We start from the raw sequence: 18,693 nt of genomic DNA on the forward strand, positions 1-18,693 counted from the left end.
GTTTAGTTGCAGTATATCTCCAGTTTCGAGGATCATCGGTGTGTGGTTCTGTTGTGCCGTCGTTGGTATAACCTGTTTTCCAGGATCGCAAAACCCAGAGCTGATGATTATTTCAAATCCATCAATGTCAAGGCGGCGTACCAGACCAACGAGCCTTTTATTTTGGCAAATCAAGCAACACAGATATTTTTCTTGGAAGACACATTTGCACGTAGCGATGACTGGAGAGTATTGCAAAGGTTTGAGCAGAGAAATTCGTTTAATGAAGTTGCACAACAAGATGATGCTTACACTGCTCCTGATGTACAAGATAACATAGATGTTCCTAATATCTTTGAGAACCATCACGTCAATGACGCCGGCGAAAAGATTGCCTGTCGTGCTATGGACATACAAGAGTTCATCAAGAAGAAGCCAACGTTCGAGGACGTTGAGGACGAAGAAGAAGATGACACCATGGGGAATTATGATTCAGACTGATACACATGGCGAAGATGTTGACGCTGCTACTGCGGATGATGATTACATTGCTTTTGTCGTATTTGCCCATCAGAAGACATTTTTTTATCTACTATGTGAAATTGTGTTTGCTATGACAACTGAAACCTGATGAACATGTTGTTTAGTATTTTGCTGTGAGAACATCACTTGTTATGTATGCTGATTTGTGTTTGGTGATTGTATGACAACTAAAACATGATGACATTGTTGTTTAGTTGTACTCATATTTGGCTGTGAAACTTGAATTTGATGACATAGTTTGCTGTTGGACTGCAATTTGCTCGACGTCTTCGAATGAGACCAAAGCTGACCCGACAGGGCCTCTGCTATTTATTTATTTATATGAGCAAAAGGGGATACCCCCTGATTTCCGTTAATAGAAATCATTAGATGTTCACAACACTACGCCCAGCCTGCTACACATGTTTCATTCATTACTAGTTTCAGCAAAGTGCTTGTGTCGTAGCCACTGAATACATCACGAGTGCTACATACACTGGAAATAAAGAGATAATCATCCTACAGAGCACATCGATTTTCCCATTATCTTCACAAGCTCTTTCATCTCCTCATTGCTGTCAAGGCTGTTCAGCAGTTGTTGCTTGGCCATGATCAGAGGAACTGCATCTTTAACCTTCTGCTCTGCATCTTCCTCTTCTGCCGTTCCTTCAGTTACTTGTCCAACACCCCAACCTGCTGGTATTGGGATTCCTCGACTAACCAAATAATCAGCGTAGTTGCATTCCCCCACATGAGCAACTTCCCAGAAATACAAATCACACGCATCTTCCATTTTCTGCATGAATCAAATTGGAAGATCATCAACCAAACAATTAAAAAAATCAGCAACTGAAAGCAACAGAACAACACTTAAACATATTATTACCCCATGATTCGGGCATTTGTAGAAGACTCGGCCAGGGTTGCGTATTGTGGTTGAGACGCGACAGATGACTCTGCGTGATTTGCAGCAGTGGCACCACACCAACGGCAGTGGATTGCGATGAGCAATCGGCTATGGTGCACGTGCCGGTGGGGGTGTGATGAGACCCACAGGTGATGGTACGGGTGGCGACTTGGCGCATATCTGGTTGTTGCCTGCTGAAGAGCAGGTGGATGAGCAGCCAGCGGACATGGTTGCTGCGGCCAGAGCTTCTGATGCTAGGCAGAGTAAGTAGAGAAGAGGAGAAGCGAACGTTGGATATGTCAGTTTCATTACTTGCAGAGTAGCATAGCACCATATATAGTCATAGTCTAGGTTTGGATTCGAACCAGCTACAGGAGCATGTCTTTCTTTTTTCTAAAATTCGGCAACGTCTCTTTACTGGTACACTAGCTTGTTCTGTACGCCTTCCCAAGTCTTTGATTTTCTTTCCCTTTTTTTGCGGGGAAGGAAGGAGGACAAAATTGAGAGTTCCTGGGACTCGAACCCAAGACCTCTTGGTTGAAAAACAAGGGTGCTAGTCACTTACGAACGTTCCCTGTGAGGAGGACGGCAGACGAACGCATTTTCCTCGCAGTTTTCTTCCTATATATAAAAAGTATGCTACTTGGTGTCCGCTTAGTGAACAAACGATTGTGCCAACCTTGACCATTGGATTGACATTCAACGTCTGTCGCGTTTCTCCAGTCTCTTCTTCCTCGAGCCGCCAAAGCTAAACCAGCGCCGGCGGGACCGCCTGCTCCCGCCTCCCACGGTTGGCTGTGATCTTCCCCGGCTCCTGTTCATTCCCGTCTGAGGCCTCACCATCGTCCTCCGCCTTGGTTCGCTCACCGCGGCGCCGCCCTCCGGTGTTGTCAACATGGTCAACAACCGAGAGGAATAAGGAGATGACTGTACATGGTGAGGATGACAGTGGGGACCCAGCATCGCGAAGTAATTTTGTTTTTTCGGGACGGAGAAGGGTATCAACTGGGTTGTGCGGGACCCGTGGCCCGTCTAGCCCAGGCTTTTATTTCATATGTTTAGCACATGACCAGCCCAGTTTGTTTTTTTCCTTTCTGAAAATGGCTAGCCAGCTATTTTGTTTTTTGCAGATTAACCAACGTAGGCCTACTTGCTTTTCTACGCCCTGCTGGGCCAGAAATCTTTCAAGACGAGGAGGGATGCATTTTGCCCAGAAAATGGGCTATAAGTAATAAGAAATGGGCTATAAGTAATAATAAATGGGCTGTAAAATAAAAAAATTCAGCAAACAGGCAATTAGTTCCAAAATACTGTTTTCTTTCGGATTTTGATATTTTAAATTTCATTGTTTTTGTGCGGGTAAAATTTCATTGAATTTAAATTAAGGTATATTTAGATTTAAAATTAATTTGAATCTGGCTAGAAATTTCGGGCTGTATGCTATTTGGGACAGATTTGGAGGCTGACTTGTGGGTCTACTAGGTTGACGTGTACTTTGGCTTTGTCCACTTAGTCCACAAACGATTCTAGCAGCAGTGACCGTTGGATGTTAATCCAACGGCCGTGCTGCTTTTTCAATATCTGATCTTCTTGCTCCAGCCGCCCAAACCAGCTCCGGTGGGACTGCCTGCTCCCGCCTCCCATGGCCGGCTGTGCTTCCGCACAGGCCGCACCTCTCCACCCTACTTCATTGCTGGCCAGGCCATTCCTCTACTCACCCACACCTCCTGTTATTTTCCGGCGACGGCAGCCGGACCAGTAAACCCTCGTACTCCCCATCACGTGGGCAACCATTACCGAGTCTTCCCTAGCTCCGTGTCGTTCCCTTCCTAGGCCTCGCCGTCGTCCACCGCCATGGTGCTCTCGGCGCGGCCTGGTCAACGTGGTCAACGAACAACATCCATCGGCCGTGGACTGTACGCGCAAAATAATGATTCCTCCACCTGACAGCTGGGACCCACCGGAAGGGCCTCTGTATTTCGCGAAAAAACGTTCCCCCCGCTAACATGTCGGACCCACCAGCTATATCTTTGCACGCAAGGAAGTGCCTTCTTATTACGCACAAAAAAATGAATACCCCCTGCTAGCTGGGACCCACCATAGTGGGAGGATGACTTGTGGGCCAACTAAGTTGACGGGGACGGAGGGCTTTGTTAACTTAGTCAATATGAATGATTCTAGCTCCAGTGACCGTACGATGTCCATCCAACGACCGTAGTGCTTCTTCAACCTCTGGTCTTCTTGCTCCAGCCGCCCAAAGCAGTGCCGGTCGTGCCGCATGCTCCTGCCTCCCGTGGCCGGCTGTGCTGCCGCGGAGGCCTCACCGCCCCTACTATTCCCACCGCTGGCCAGGCCCTGCGGCGACGTCAGCCTCACACCGCAGCCGAACTAGTGAACCCTCGTACTCCTCTCTGCGCGGGCTTCCACTGCTGCGTCTTCCCCGGCCCCGCGTCGTCCCCTTCCTAGGCCTCGCCATCGTCCACCGCCATGGTGCTCTCGGTGCGGCCTGGTCAACATGGTCAAGGAACGACTTCCATCGGACGTGGACTGTATGTGGAGAGGCTGACAGCTGGGTCCACGGCCGTAACAAGGAAGTGCCTACTTATTACGCGGAAAATAATGATTCCTCCACCTGACAGCTGGGACCCACCGAACATGCCACTGTATTTTGCAGAAAAAACGTTTCCCCCTGACTGCTAGGACCCACCAGCTTCATCTTCGCACGCAAGTGCGTCCGGGCAAAAAAAAAACGATTTGCCCCCCTGACTACTGGGACCCACCAGCTACACCTTTGCACGCAAGGAAGTGCGTCCGGGCGAAAAAATGATTCGCCTCCCTTACTACTGGGACCCATCGGCTACATCTTCGCACGCAAGGAAGTGTGTCGAGGCAAAAAAAATGATTCGCCCCCATGGCTGCTGGGACCCACCAGTTACATCTTCGCAGGCAAGGAAGTGCCTGACAGTCGGGACCCACCTGGTCGAAGCTTACTGTCATTCTGGTCGCGAACGTGTACGTACATACTGGTCGATGTAGAGGCGCGCACGTGTCGTAGTAGAGGCGCGCACGTAGCATGTACACGTACGTACAACAGCCAGGGTGCAAGAAAGAAAATACGACCACGTATGTGTACATATGGGCGGGGTCTCGAACGCCTACTCACGCATACGTACGGCCAGGGCTCGTGTACATGGCTGGGTCGGAACAGAGAAACAGCGTCGTCGTGTTCATGGGGAGGCAACGGAATGCGTCGTGTTCATGGGGGGCAACATAATGCGTCGTGTTCATGGGGAGGCAATGGAATGCGTCATGTTCATTGGGAGGCAACAGAACGCGTGGGAGCCAACCGGCTGGGTCGGAACGGAACGCGTGGTCGTGTTCATCGGGAGGGCTTGGACGGAACAGGCGATGGAAACGACGCCTGGCGTACCGCAAAACGGAGGAAACAGACCTCCTACGTTCGGAACGGGGTCCTGTTGATCGGGAGGGGTGTGGCATACCGCAAAACGGAGGAAACGGACCTCCTACGGTCGAAACGGGGGTCCTGTTGATCGGGAGGGGTGTGGTGTACCGCAAAACAAACGAAATGGACCTCCTACGGTCGAAATGGGGGTCCTGTTGATCGGGAGGGGTGTGGCGTACCGCAAAACGGACGAAACGGACCTCCTACGGTCGAAACGGGGGTCCTGTTCATCGGGAGGGGTGTGGCGTACCGCAAAACAGGACTCCACGGGATACTGTTCATCTCCACCATCGACCTCCTCCAGCCTCCACGGGCTACCGTCGACCTCCTCCAACCTCCACAGGCTCCTATTCATCCAGCCTCCGCCGCGCGCTACTCCACCGGCTACTGTTCAACCACCCCTCCACGGGCACCCCTCCACCATCTACTGTTCATCCAGCCCTCCACACCACGGGGTCCTGTTCAACCACCCCTCCACGGGCACCCCTCCACCGTCTACTGTTCATCCAGCCCTCCACACCATGGGGTCCTGTTCATCCAGAGGCAACGCCACCGCTCACTGTTCATCCACCCCCCAAAACGCTCACTATTCATCCAATCGATCGGCTTCAGTTAGCAGCAGTAGCGAAGGAATCGCTCGATCGGGTTTAGTTAAGAGCCATCGATCGATCGCTCGGGTTCAGTAATGTGTAGCCTGCAGTGCAATCGCTCGGGTTCATTTAGAGCCCAACGCCTCGCTCGGGTTCAGTTAGAGCCAACGCCTTGCACACACGCGCATACGTGTACGAGAGAAACGCGCATCGCTCGGCCCCCGACCTCCCACCGTAACCGGGAACTCCCCGAAATTTTCCTCCCCCTCGCTTCTACCACAGTTTTTTCCGTCATGGACGGCCCAAAGAATGTTATGCAGCTGCGTCTCCAGCCCGCCCAGGACGAAAAGCCCATTTTCTGTCATGATTTTTTGTCATAGAAGTAGGAGCCCACCACATCTATGATGATACCGGGTTTTGTCACAATTATCGTCATAGAAGTGTCATATGTATGACCGAATTTTTTTTCGTTCGGCCCAAAATGTCACGGATGTGTCTTTTTTTTGTAGTGGGAACAATAAAAAATTATAGATACGCTCGAGTCGTATCAAGCATCCCCAAGCTTAATTCCTACTCGTCCTCGAGTAGGTAAATGATAAAAATAGAATTTTTCATGTGGAATGCTACCTAACATATTTATAAATGTAATCTCTTTACTGTGGCATGAATGTTCAGATCCGTATGATTCAAAACAAAAGTTTAATATTGACATAAAAACTATAATACTTACAACATACTAACAAGACAATTATGTCTTCTCAAAATAACATGGCCAAAGAAAGCTTATCCCTACAAAATCATATAGTCTGGCTATGCTCCATCTTCATCACACAAAATATTTAAATCATGCACAACCCCGATGACAATCCAAGCAATTGTTTCATACTTTTTGATGTTCTCAAACTTTTTCAACTTTCACGCAATACATGAGCGTGAGCCATGGACATAGCACTCGGTGGAATAGACGGTGGTTGTGGAGAAGACAAAAAGAAGGAGATAGTCTTACATCAACTAGGCGTATCAATGAGCTATGGAGATGCCCATCAATAGATATCAATGTGAGTGAGTAGGGATTGCCATGCAATGGATGCACTAGAGCTATAAGTTTATGAAAGCTCAACAAGAAACTAAGTGTGTGTGCATCCAACTCGCTTGCTCACGAAGACCTAGGGCAATTTGAGGAAGCCCATCATTGGAATACACAAGCCAAGTTCTATAATGAAAAATTCCCACTAGTATATGAAAGTGAATATAGGAGACTCTCTATCATGAAGATCATGGTGCTACTTTGAAGCACAAGTGTGTAAAAGGATAGTAGCATTGCCCCTTCTCTCTTTTCTCTCATCATTTTCTATGGGTCTTCTCTCATTTTTTTGGCCTCTTTTTTTCGTTTGGAGTCTCATCCCGACTTGTGGGGGAATCATAGTCTCCATCATTCTTTCCTCACATCGGACAATGCTCTAATAACGAAGATCATAACACTTCTATTTACTTACAACTCAAGAATTACAACTCGATACTTAGAACAAAATATGACTCTATATGAATGCCTCTGGCGGTGTACCGGGATGCGCAATGAATCAAGAGTGACATGTATGAAAGAATTATGAACGGTGGCTTTGCCACAAATACGATGTCAACTACATGATCATGCAAAGCAATATGACAATGATGGTGCGTGTCATAATAAACGGAATGGTGGAAAGTTGCATGGCAATATATCTCGGAATGGCTATGGAAATGCCATAATAGGTAGGTATGGTGGCTGTTTTGAGGAAGGTATATGGTGGGTTTATGGTACTAGCAAAAGTTGCGCGGCACAAGAGAGGCTAGCAACGGTGGAAGGGTGAGAGTGGGTATAATCTATGAACTCAAAATTAGTCATAAAGAACTCCCATACTTATTGCAAAAATCTATTAGCTATCGAAACAAAGTACTACATGTTGGGGAACGCAGTAATTTCAAAAAAAATCCTACACACACGCAAGATCATGGTGATGCATAGCAACGAGAGGGGAGAGTATCATCTACGTACCCTCGTAGACCGTAAGCGGAAGCGTTATGACAACGCGGTTGATGTAGTCATATGTCTTCACGATCGATCGATCTAGCACCGAAGGTATGGCACCTCCGCGATCTGCACACGTTCGGCTCGGTGACGTCCCGCGAACTCACGATCTGGTAGAGCTTCGAGGGAGAGCTTCGTAAGTGTAACATCCTAAATTTTCAATTTGGAATGTTATACATTAGATCATCATGCATATCATATTTTATTTGCTTTTGGGTTTTGATCCTAGAAAATTCTAAGCAACTCAAGGACCCACGGAGAGAGTTGGGGATTTCGTTATTTTCATATTTGAGTTTTCTCAAATTTTGAAAATAGGATCATTTGATTTTATTTATTTTATCATCGATTATTTCTATTATAAAAATATGAGAGAGGGAATAAAATGAATTTTCCAAAATATAGAAATATTGAGGATTTAATAATAAAATCAAATAAGATTTATTTTGGAGTTTTTCGATGTTTTTATTTGAATTTAGGAAAAAAACGCGTTTTTCAAAATTGCATTTGGGGCCCAAATAAATGTTCACTTTGTCGGGCTTGATTTTAGAAGCCCGAGAAAATTTATTTCGGGATTTTTGGAGTCCGTTTGGTATTTCTTTTTATTTTTCTTCCGAGCGTAATTATATATATAAAAAAAATGAAACCGACCTTGGGCCGTGCCCGAGCGGGACTCCGCCCGGGGGACGCCCTTAAATAGCGCCGCACCCGAGCCCCCAGCCCATAACCACCGCCGCCGCCAGCCCACCCGCCCACCGCCGCCGCCGCCAGCCCACCTGCCCGCCGGAGCCGCCGCCGCGACGCGCGTCGCCCGAGGTTCGCCGCCGCCTCGAAATCCGTGCCGTTTAAAAAAAACCAATTGGTTTTCGTCGGTTTTATTTTCGGTTTTTCTTAGGTTTTTTTATTTTTTTATTTTAATTTTTTTTCGGATTAGGTTAATTAACGATTTAATCCGTTCGTCGTTTTTCTTTTTCGTCGGATTTTTCCGCGGTTATTTTCTGATCGCGATTTGTGATCCGATTTTCGTTTTAGTATAACTTTTCGCTCGTTTATCGGAATCAGGCGATTCAAGCGCCTGGAGTTTCATCTCGAAACCCTCTATCCGAATAATCAACTTAAACAAGTTTTTGCTACTGTAAAATTTGACTTAGATCCAGATTACTAGAACGAAGTTGTTTTCTTTCGCCGTTTGACTTTCTTTGCTTCATTCGATTTGATTCTTTTTGCCAACCGGAGTTCTTAAGTTGAACCTTCTGGTTAGATCTCTTATTTGAGTTTTACCCATGCATTAGATGAGTACTTATTGTATGCTTGTTTGTTTGTCTGCGATAGAGTACCCGGATTGCGCCGCCTGTCACTTCGAATCGTTAGGTTTCTCGGATCATCAGCAAGGCAAGTAACACTTTGATCATACCTTTTCTACTACCCAGTTTTATTGCATTAGATCAATCCTCACACATTGCATGATTAGGATCTAATTAAATTGTGGGATGGGAAGTAGATGAGGTAGAACCTATTACCTGTTTATTATCAAACCTTTGGGAGTTACTTCTACGTTTGCTTATTATGCCATGCTATGCTAGTAGACGTGGATTGGGTGAGTGAAATCCATGACAGATGTGAGTTTGTTGATTAATGGTTTATTTAAGGTGGCAACTTAAACACACATCTGGGTGGATTGAGGCACCTGGGTATTCCAGGACTTGCCTGTTTTCTTTTGGACCGCCACCCAGGCTCAAAGGGATCATGAGACTATTCATACTAGAAACTTCCGTGTGCAGCCACAAGCTATTATGGGCTCTAGCATAGTTGACTAAGTTGTGTGAACTCTTACAGTGGTAGACTAGCAGATGTAGGAGATGTAGGTGGTACGGTCTACCCGATCGTAAGGTGCTAGCGCTTCTGAAAGACTATGTCTCGGTCATCCGTCTTCTCAAACACCATGTAGTGCGAGAAAACAAACGGAGGCGATCGAGTCTTGTGGGGAAAAGTGCGCAAACCTCTGCAGAGTGTAATAAACTAATCATGGTTAGCCGTGTCCCCGGTTATGGACATCTTGAGTATCTAGTACTTGGATTATCATGTGAATCTCATCATGTTACCCTAATTAATATAGTTGGGTTTTAATGATGTTACTTAATTGGGATTGAGAATGCTGTCAACCATTCTCAATGTTTAACAACTACCATGATAGTTAAATAAAATTATTCTTTTGAAGTAGGGAAAAATTGGCTTTACGCAAAGACTATAACCATAGAGCTTTTCCACCAGCCAAATATGCATATAGTATAGCTGTTGCATTCCAATACTCTCTATGTGTTACCTTGCCAGCATATTCCATGTGCTGACCCGTTTTCGGGCTGCAACGTTAATGTTGCAGACTTTTCAGACGATGTTTAAGGAGTTTTTAGGTCGTGGTTCTATACTCAGTGATGCCGTTGGAGTTGATGGACTCACTTATCTTCCAAGCCTTCCGCTGTTATCGTTATTAGATGGCCTTAAGCCATATTTATTGTAATAAGTTCTCTTTTGAGACACTCGATGTAATAAGTGTGTGATTGCTACTCTGCTATAAATCCTCTGAGTACTGTGTGGTGTCAGCATTACTGATCCAGGGATGACACCGGAGCACAGAGATCAGACTGTTTGAGGTCTGGTCGCTACAGAGATGGTATCAGAGCACACGCTGACTGTAGGACACGACCACTAAGCTAAAGACCTAGATCACTACTCACTCTCTTCTCTTCTGACCTCTCATCTTTTCTACTCTTTAGGATGGCGGATGCAAGGAACAAGTTCACACAACCGGATGAAGATACACCCTTTGGACGCCACTTGAAGGAAGTCATTAGATACCTGAACATAGGAGTACCAAGCTTCACGGGAACCTACAACGCCACTTTACCTGAAGAAGAACGCTGGATGATTCAAGTTCAAGTTCCAGGAAGGACGTCCATGCCAGTCACTGAGCCCATAGAGTTTTCTTTTGATGCACCAACTTGGAGTCTAGGAAAGAGTATGGCAGCTCACATCGCCATGGGACGCATTGGAGAAGTCTACCGCAAGGATCTTAAAGATACTATATACCAGATTTGTGGGCGCCGAGATGAACACTGGGAGATGATCAGCACCAGGAAGGATAGATCAATCGCAGCTTTTATCCAAGAGTTAAACCAGCACATTCGATGACAGGAGAATCAGATGTGCGCCGACATAATAGATCTGAAGAAGGCTAAGACTAGAATCAAGGAACTGGAGGAAAAACTCAAGGCTACACGTGAAGATTATGAAGAGGAAATTGAAGTACTAGTGGATAAGAATGCCGACCTAACAATGAAGTTAGCGATATTTATGGGAGGCCCGACACCAGTAGATGAAGACGAAGAACCCAAGGAGATTAGCCCGGAAGACTACATCATCATCGACGACACCGACTTGGAACAAGATAGTAGCAATGATGATTATGTTGATGAAGCAGGAGCAGAAATTATGGAGTCAACAACCGTAGAATATTTCCAGTAGACCACCTCATCAATAGTAGTAGTCCACCATGTAAATATAGTAGTCCGAGCACTTTGCGATAGTTAGATCGTTTGTATGCCTTTGTTTGTTTGAATGAAGTGAATTGTTTGCTTTTGCCTCATGTGCATATGGGTAGTGTTTTCTCTTTAGACCCCCTCTATTCTTATATCTCATCTTTTCTAAACCCTCAGATGCCTCCGAGACGTGACCCTGGATTTGCCTTTCCGCCGGAGCTCACCCAGTTGATCCAGGAGCAGAACACCTTGATGCAGTTGCTAGTCCAGAATCAGAATCTGGGGAACAACAACAACAATCGACCACCAGCACCACCACCCGTTGACCACTTAGCCCGTTTTCTTAGGCTGAATCTGCCGGTGTTTTCCAGTAGCACCGAGCCGATAGTAGCAGATGATTGGCTCCGCAAGACAGCTAGGGAGTTGACCACATCAGGATGCACAGATGCGGAGAAGGTGAAGTTTGCCGCACATCAGTTAGAAGGACCCGCAGCATCATGGTGGGAGAATTTTACAGCCACCTTCCCAGTCGACACTGTCACATGGGACCAGTTTTAGCAGGCTTTCCGTACTGCCCATGTTTTAGCAGGAGCTATGGCCATGAAGAAGCATGAGTTTCGTAACTTGCGCCAAGGAGGACGGACAGTTGGCCAGTATGTGGAGGAGTTTAGTAAGCTAGCACGTTATGCCCCAGATGACGTTGCTACGGATGCAGCTAAGCAGGAGAAGTTTCTGGAAGGACTGAATGATGAGTTGAGCATGCAGTTGATGGTAGCAACCTTCAACAACTACCAGGAGTTGGTAGATCGTACTCTTATGATTGAAGGCAAGCAGCAGCAAATTGAGAACCGCAAGAGGAAGTATGGACAAGGACAGTATAATTCAGGAGCTTAGCAGAAGCCACGTTTTACCCCTAGAACGGGAGGACATTTTCAGCATACCCATGGAGTAGGTAGCTCGCACAATCACAATGTCACCAAGAATGGTAATGGCAATGGAGGAAGCAATGGCCAGAACCGCACCAACCCCTCAACCCCAGCCAAGAAGGACTTGAGCCAAGTCACTTGCTATAAGTGTTCGAAGCCAGGACATTATGCCAATGAATGTCCTGAAGGCCAAAACGGCAATGGAAGTTCTGGGAAGAAGCCAAACCCTTTCAACAGGGGACAGGTGAACCACGTTAGCGTGGAGGAGGTTGAAGCTCAGCCCGATGCAGTAATAGGTAAGTTTTGGTTAAGTCATTTACTGCACTCGTTCTTTTTGATACTGGTGCATCGCATTCATACATCTCAAGGGGATTTGTGGATAAGTATAACCTACCAACCCAAGCCCTTAGGTCACCCATGTTAGTAACCTCGCCTGGAGCAGAGTATGTGGCTAGTCTATGGTGTTATCGGTTACCATTAAGGATTGGTAACTATGTTTTTCCCTCAGACCTAATAGTATTGGAATCTCAAGGATTGGATGTGATATTAGGTATGGATTGGTTATCAAAGTATGAAGGGAATATTGAATGTGCTAGTAAGTCAATTTTGCTTACCACACCAGAAGGGAGAAGGATCAAGTATGTATCCAGACATGTGCCGAAGAGGACTCAAGTAAATTGCTTAACAGGAGTTGTGCAGGAGGAAGCACCAGTGGTAAGGGATTTCCCTGATGTATTTCCAGAAGAGTTGCCAGGCATGCCACCGGATAGAGATATTGAGTTCTTGATTGAGCTATTGCCAGGCACAGGGCCAATATCAAAGAGACCATATAGGATGCCAGCAACGGATTTGGTGGAAATTAAGAAACAGATTAAAGAATTACTGGATAAGGGATATATTCGCCCAAGTTCTTCACCTTGGGGATCACCAGTACTACTAGTGGAGAAGAAGGATGGATCGTTAAGGATGGTTGTTGATTATCGAGGATTGAATGAAGTAACAATCAAGAACAAGTACCCACTACCAATGATCAACGATTTGTTTGATCGATTGCAAGGAGCTAAGGTATTTTCCAAGATCGATCTGCGATCAGGATACCACCAGTTGAAGATTCGAGAACAGGATATTCTGAAGACAGCTTTTACCACCAGGTATGGGCTGTATGAGTATACCGTTATGTCATTTGGTCTGACTAACGCGCCTGCCTATTTTATGAACATGATGAACAAAGTGTTTATGGAGTTTTTGGATAAGTTCATCATAGTGTTCATTGATGATATCCTGGTTTATTCGAAGAATGAAAAGGAGCATAAGGAGCATTTGCGTTTGGTACTTGGAAAGCTCAGAGAACACCAATTATATGCCAAGTTCAGCAAATGTGAGTTTTGGTTGAAGGAAGTAGGATTCCTCGGACACGTTATACCAGGAGAAGGTATAGCAGTAGATCCCGCTAAGGTTGAAACCGTGACCAAGTGGGAAGCCCCAACAACAGTTGGAGAGATCCGGAGTTTTCTTGGACTCACAGGATACTATCGGAGATTTATTGAGAATTTCTCAAAGATTGCGAAGCCTATGGCGGAGTTGTTGAAGAAAGATACCAAGTTCATATGGACCGAGCAGTGTGAGGCTAGTTTCCAGGAGTTGAAGAAACGCTTGGTTACCTCACCAGTGTTGATTTTGCCAGACCAGACCAAAGATTATGAGGTGTATTGCGACGCTTCACGTCAAGGACTTGGAGCAGTGCTTATGCAGGAAGGGAGAGTTGTTTCATATGTCTCAAGACAACTGAAGCCCCATGAGTTGAATTACGCTATGCATGATTTGGAGTTAGCAGCCATAGTGCATGCTTTGAAAACATGGAGACATTTCCTCATTGGAAATCATTGTGAGGTGTACACGGATCATAAGAATTTGAAGTACATTTTCACACAGAAGGATCTCAAACAAAGGAGATGGTTGGAGCTTATCAAGGATTACGATATGAAATTGCATTATCACCCCGAAAAGGCTAACGTAGTAGCTGACGCATTAAGCCGTAAGAGCCATGTCAATACGTTAATGACGGGAGAAATACCAAGGGAGTTAACAGAAAATCTTCGTGAACTATGTTTGGAAATAGTTCCGAGAGGCTATGTAGCAGCATTGGTGATTCAGTCAACTTTGATGGATAGAATCAGAGAAGGTCAGAAAGCCGACAAAGAGATTGCCGCTATAAAGGAGAAACTGAGCAAAGGAAAAGCTAAAGGATTTTGTGAGGATGAGCACGACACCCTATGGTTTGAAGACCGTGTTTATGTGCCCAATGACCCGGAGATCAGCAAGTTGATACTGCAAGAGGCACACGACTCACCATATTCAATTCACCCAGGAAATACCAAGATGTATCTAGATTTGAAGGATATTTTCTGGTGGACCGGTATGAAGAAGGATATAGCAGGGTATGTAGCCGTTTGTGATGTATGCCAGAGAGTAAAGGCAGAGCATTAGAAGCCAGCAGGATTTTTACAACCATTGCCGATAACCGAATGGAAGTGGGATAAGTTAGGCATGGATTTTATCATGGGATTGCCCATGACTCGTTCAGGCTATGACTCGATTTGGGTTGTAGCCGATCGATTGACGAAAGTAGCTTATTTCATCCCAGTAAAGACCACTTATACCAGTGCTAAGTTGGCAAAAATATACATGACCAAAATAGTATGTCTGCATGGAGTTCCGAGAAGTATCGTATCAGATAGAGGAACCCAGTTTACCTCAAAGTTCTAGAAGCAGTTGCACGAAACTTTGGGAACCAGGCTAGAATTCAGTACAGCTTTTCATCCACAAACAGATGGGCAGACCGAGAGAGTAAATCAGATTTTGAAGGATATGCTGAGAGCTTGTGTGCTAGATTATGGATCTAGTTGGGACAAAAAATTGCCATATGCAGAATTCTCTTACAACAACAGTTACCAAACCAGTTTAAAGATGGCCCCTTTCGAAGCCTTATACGGAAGGAGGAACAGGACACCGTTGTCGTGGGACGAAGTTGGAGACCGCCAGTTGTTTGGTCCTGACTTGATTAAGGAGTCTGAACAGAAGGTGAAATTCGATAGGCTCAAGGTAGCCCAGTCCAGACAGAAGAGTTATGCAGATTCTAAACGCAAGGAGACAGTTTACGAAGTTGGAGACAGAGCTTATCTTCGAGTATCTCCACTTCTGGGAACAAAGCGTTTTGGAGTTAAAGGGAAGTTAGCGCCACGATTTGTAGGACCATATCGAATTTTGGAGCGTATGGGAGAAGTGGCCTACAAGTTGGAATTGCCCGAAGGATTGTCAGGAGTTCATGATGTGTTCCACGTTTCTCAGTTAAAGAAGTGTCACGCGGAGATAGCTGACATACCATTGAGAGACACAGTGCCTTTGGAAACTATTCAGTTGGATAACGATTTGACCTACAAGGAGAAACCAGTTAAGATCCTCGAGTTTGCCAGCCGAGTTACCCGCAGCAAAGTTATCAAGTTTTGCAAGGTTCAGTGGAGCCACCACACGGAGGATGAAGCCACCTGGGAGCGAGAGGAAGATTTGCTCAAGGACCACCCTCACCTATTTTCTAGCCAACCCGAATCTCGAGGGCGAGATTCATCTTAAGGGGGGTAGGTTTGTAACATCCCAAATTTTCAATTTGGAATTTTATACATTAGATCATCATGCATATCATATTTTATTTGCTTTTGGGTTTTGATCCTAGAAAATTCTAAGCAACTCAAGGACCCACGGAGAGAGTTGGGGATTTCGTTATTTTCATATTTGAGTTTTCTCAAATTTTGAAAATAGGATCATTTGATTTTATTTATTTTATCATCGATTATTTCTATTACAAAAATATGAGAGAGGGAATAAAATGAATTTCCCAAAATATAGAAATATTGAGGATTTAATAATAAAATCAAATAAGATTTATTTCGGAGTTTTTCCGATGTTTTTATTTGAATTTAGGAAAAATATGCGTTTTTCAAAATTGCATTTAGGGCCCAAATAAATGTTCACTTTGTCGGGCTTGATTTTAGAAGCCCGAGAAAATTTATTTCGGGATTTTTGGAGTCCGTTTGGTATTTCTTTTTATTTTTCTTCCGAGCGTAATTATAAAAAAAACGAAACCGACCTTGGGCCGTGCCCGAGCGGGACTCCGCCCGGGGGACGCCCTTAAATAGCGCCGCACCCGAGCCCCCAGCCCATAACCACCGCCGCCGCCAGCTCACCCGCCCGCCAGAGCCGCCGCCGCCGCGACGCGCGTCGCCCGAGGTTCGCCGCCGCCTCAAAATCCGTGCCGGTTTTTTATAAAAACCGATTGGTTTTCGTCGGTTTTATTTTCGGTTTTTCTTCGTTTTTTTTATTTTAATTTCTTTTTCGGATTAGGTTAATTAACAATTTAATCCGTTCGTCGTTTTTCTTTTTCGTCGGATTTTTCCGCGGTTATTTTCTGATCGCGATTTCTGATCCGATTTTCGTTTTAGTATAACTTTTCGCTCGTTTATCGGAATCAGGCGATTCAAGCGCCTGGAGTTTCGTCTCGAAACCATCTATCCGAATAATCAACTTAAACAAGTTTTTGCTACTATAAAATTTGACTTAGATCCAGATTACTAGAACGAAGTTGTTTTCTTTCGCCGTTTGACTTTCTTTGCTTCGTTCGATTTGATTCTTTTTGCCAACCGGAGTTCTTAAGTTGAACCTTCTGGTTAGATCTCTTATTTGAGTTTTACCCGTGCATTAGATGAGTACTTATTGTATGCTTGTTTGTTTGTCTGCGATAGAGTACCCGGAGTGCGCCGCCTGTCACTTCGAATCGTTAGGTTTCTCGGATCATCAGCAAGGCAAGTAACACTTTGATCATACCTTTTCTACTACCCAGTTTTATTGCATTAGATCAATCCTCACACATTGCATGATTAGGATCTAATTAAATTGTGGGATGGGAAGTAGATGAGGTAGAACCTATTACCTGTTTATTATCAAACCTTTGGGAGTTACTTCTACGTTTGCTTATTATGCCATGCTATGCTAGTAGACATGGATTGGGTGAGTGAAATCCATGACAGATGTGAGTTTGTTGATTAATGGTTTATCTAAGGTGGCAACTTAGACACACATCTGGGTGGATTGAGGCACCTGGGTATTCCAGGACTTGCCTGTTTTCTTTTGGACCGCCACCCAGGCTCAAAGGGATCATGAGACTATTCATACTAGAAACTTCCGTGTGCAGCCACAAGCTATTATGGGCTCTAGCATAGTTGACTAAGTTGTGCGAACTCTTACAGTGGTAGACTAGCAGATGTAGGGGATGTAGGTGGTATGGTCTACCCGATCGTAAGGTGCTAGCGCTTCTGAAAGACCATGTCTCGGTCATCCGTCTTCTCAAACACCATGTAGTGCGAGAAAACAAACGGAGGCGATCGAGTCTTGTGGGGAAAAGTGTGCAAACCTCTGCAGAGTGTAATAAACTAATCATGGTTAGCCGTGTCCCCGGTTATGGACATCTTGAGTATCTAGTACTTGGATTATCATGTGAATCTCATCATGTTACCCTAATTAATATTGTTGGGTTTTAATGATGTTACTTAATTGGGATTGAGAATGCTGTCAACCATTCTCAATGTTTAACAACTACCATGATAGTTAAATAAAATTATTCCTTTGAAGTAGGGAAAAATTGGCTTTACGCAAAAACTTTAACCATAGAGCTTTTCCACCAGCCAAATATGCATATAGTATGGCTGTTGCATTCCAATACTCTCTATGTGTTACCTTGCCAGCATATTCCATGTGCTGACCCGTTTTCGGGCTGCAACGTTAATGTTGCAGACTTTTCAGACGACGTTTAAAGAGTTTTTAGGTCGTGGTTTTATACTCAGTGATGCCGTTGGACTTGATGGACTCACTTATCTTCCAAGCCTTCCGCTGTTATCGTTATTAGATGGCCTTAAGCCATATTTATTGTAATAAGTTCTCTTTTGAGACACTCGATGTAATAAGTGTGTGATTGCTACTCTGCTATAAATCCTCCGAGTACTGTGTGGTGTCAGCATTACTGATCCAGGGATGACACCGGAGCACAGAGATCAGACTGTTTGAGGTCTGGTCGCTACAGTCAGCACGACGGCGTGATGACGGTGATGATATTGCTACCGGAACCGGGCTTCACCTAAGCACCGCTACGATATAACCAAGGTGGATTATGGTGGAGGGGGCACCGCACATGGCTAAAAGATCAATGATCAACTTGTATGTCTATGGGGTGCCCCCTCCCCCTTATATAAAGGAGTGGAGAAGGGGGAGGGGGCCGGCCTCCTAGGCATGCCCCAAGAGGATTCCTACTCCCACCGGGAGTAGGATTCCCACCCTTGCTTTGTTGGTTTTAGGAGAGAAGGAGGGAGAGGGAAGAAGGAAGGAAAGGGGGGGGGGGGCGGACCCCCTCCCAATTCGGATTGGGCTTGGTGGGGCCTCCTTTGCTTCTTTCCCCTCTCTTCCACTAAGGCCCAATAAGGCCCATATACCTCCCGAGGGGTTCCGGTAACCACCCGGTGCTCCGGTATACTCCCGTTTTCACCCGGAACCATTCCGATGTCCAAACATAGGCCTCCAATATATCGATCTTTACGTCTCGACCATTTCGAGACTCCTCGTCATGTCCGTGATCAAATCTGGGACTCCGAACTACCTTCG

This window comes from Triticum urartu, chromosome 2A (assembly GCF_056163025.1).
Source record: "Triticum urartu cultivar PI428250 chromosome 2A, HENAU_Tu73, whole genome shotgun sequence".
In the NCBI taxonomy this organism is placed as follows: domain Eukaryota; kingdom Viridiplantae; phylum Streptophyta; class Magnoliopsida; order Poales; family Poaceae; genus Triticum; species Triticum urartu.